A 2,500-nucleotide genomic window follows, 5' to 3' on the forward strand; every position below is an offset into this window, starting at 1 on the left:
TCCAGACCAGCCTGGCTAACACGGCGAAACCCCGTCTCTACTAAAACTACAAAACATGAGCCGGGCGTGGTGGCGGGCGGCTGTAGTCCCAGCTACTTGGGAGGCTGAGGCAGGAGAATGGCGTGAACCCGGGAGGCGGAGCTTGCAGTGAGCCGAGATCTTGCCAGTGAACTCCAGGTTGGGTGACAGCGAGACTCCGTCTGGAAGTAAAAGGAAAGAGAGAAGGAAGGAAGGAAGGAAGGAAGGAAGGAAGGAAGGAAGGAAGGAAGGAAGGAAGGAAGGAAGGAAGGAAGGAAGGAAGGAAGGGAGGGAGGGAGGGAGGGAGGGAGGGAGGGAGGGAGGGAGGGAGGGAGGGAGGGAGGGAAGGAAGGAAAGAAAGAAAGAATAAAGGAAGAAAAGAAAGAAAGAAAGAAAAGAAAGGAGCAAAGAGACAAGAAAGAAAGAGAAAGGAAAAAAGAAAGTGAGAAAGAAAAGCAAGAAAAAAGGAAAGAATGAAATAAAGAAAGAGAAAGAGAGAGAGGGATAGGAGAAAGAAAGAAAGAAGGAAGGAAAGAAGAAAGAAAGAGAAAGAAAGAAAAGGAAGATAGCAAGGGAAGAAAAAGAAAAGACTGAAAGAAAGAAGGAAAGAAAGAGAGAGAAAGAGCAAGCAAGAAAGAGGGAGAGATAAAGAAAGAAGGAAAAAAGTAGGAAGGAAAGAAAGATAGAGAGGAAGAAAGAAAGAAAGAAAGAAGGAAAGACAGAAGAACGCAGGAAAGAAAGAGAGAGAGATACAGAAAGAAAGGAAAGATAGCAAGGGAAGAAAAAGAAAAGAATGAAAGTAAGAAGGAAAGAAAGAAAGACAGAAAGAGAGAGAAAGAGCGAGATAGAAAGAGGGAGAGATAGAAAGAAAGAAGGAAAGAAAGAAAGAAACGAAAGAAAGAGAGAAAGAAAGAAGGAAAGAAAGAAAGGAGAGTGAGAGAAGGGAAGAAAGGAAGGTAGAAGAGAAAGAAAGAGAAGAAAGCAAGCCAAAAAGCCTACAGCACCCGGTATTCCCAGGCGGTCTCCCATCCAAGTACTAACCAGGCCCGACCCTGCTTAGCTTCCGAGATCAGACGAGATCGGGCGCGTTCAGGGTGGTATGGCCGTAGACGCCGGCACAGGCGCCTGGCTGCCCCAAGAGCCTCGCCCAGCCATGCTCAGCCCGCACCACCAGCCCGGGGTCGTCGTGCTGGGATCGGGATCCCGGAGCCTCTCGCCTGCTGCCTTCTCCCGGCTCCCAAGCTCCCGAGCTTCCACCACGTCGGGCCCGCTCGGAACAGGGAGTGTTCCGAGGCGTCAGGGCCCAGAGCCCACGATCCTGGGACCCCGTCCGGTCCTCCGCCCTGTCGCGGAGGTATTCTTTGGGATACCTGGCCGCTCAGGAGTCCTGGAGTCCTGCGAGGCCCCCTCTTGCCCCCGCCCCCACCCAGAGCCGTCGAGGCTGGCGAAGGGCGAACAGCGTATCAAGTATCTTCTCTGACCACAACAAAATAGAGTTAAAAATCAATAATGCAAGTCAAACTGATAAACTGACCTGTTTTCTTTTTGGAAAGTAAAGAACGCACTGCTATGGTCTGAATGTCCCCCAAAATTTATACGCTGAAATTTATTTGCCAATATGATAGTATTAAGGGGTGGGCACTGGCCTGGGGTGGTGGCTAACGCTGTCATCCCAGCACTTTGGAAGGGAAAGGCAGTCAGATTGTTCGAGCCCAGGAGTTCAAGACCAGCCAGGGCAAAATGGCAAAACTTGTCTCTACAAAAGACACAAAATTAGGTGGGCGTGGTGGTGCAGGCCTGTAGTCCCAGCTACTCAGGAGGCTGAAGCAGGAGGACTGGTTGAGCCTGGGAGGTCAAGGCTGCAGTGAGCCATGATCAGGCTACAGGCTACTGCACTCCAGTAGGGGCAATAGAATGAGACCCTGCCTCAAAAACAAACAAACAACAACAACAACAACAACAACAAGAACAACAACAAAAATAAAGGGTAAAAAGGTGGATTCTTTAGGAGGCGATTATCTCGTGAGGGTAGAAGTCCTTATGGATGAAATTAGAGCCCTTAGAAAAGGACTTGAGTGGGTTCATTCCCTCCGTCTCCTCCGTGTGGGGACACAATGTTCTTCCCCGCTGAGAGATGAAGCAACGTTGTGTCATCTTGGAAGGAGAGACTGGGCCCTCGTTAGACACTCAATGGGCTGATGACTTGACCTTGGACACCCCAGCCTTGAGAACTGAGAGAAATAAATGTCTGTTTTTTATAAATTATCCAGTCTCAGGTATTTGAAGAGATTAAGATATTTTCTTAAACAACCAATGGGTTAGAGAAGAAACCACAAGAGAAATCAGAACATACAGTTGGGTGTCAGTATCCACAGGGGATTGGTTCCAGGACCCCATAAGTAGGCCAAAATCCACACAGAGTCAAGTCTTGCAGTTGGCCCTGTAAAACCTGGGCATTAAAAAAGTTAGGCCGCCGTAGCCT

The 2,500-nt window shown here is 48.9% G+C and overlaps 1 non-coding gene across 1 annotated transcript; it reads right to left on the reverse strand.

The window, feature by feature from the left end:
- Nucleotides 1-1,010: 1,010 nt before the first annotated feature.
- Nucleotides 1,011-1,129, reverse strand: LOC119619810 (5S ribosomal RNA). Its single transcript, XR_012091333.1, has one exon. It is a non-coding gene; the product is annotated as a 5S ribosomal RNA (ribosomal RNA).
- Nucleotides 1,130-2,500: the final 1,371 nt, after the last annotated feature.

Source organism: Chlorocebus sabaeus, chromosome 25 (assembly GCF_047675955.1).
Source record: "Chlorocebus sabaeus isolate Y175 chromosome 25, mChlSab1.0.hap1, whole genome shotgun sequence".
NCBI lineage: Eukaryota > Metazoa > Chordata > Mammalia > Primates > Cercopithecidae > Chlorocebus > Chlorocebus sabaeus.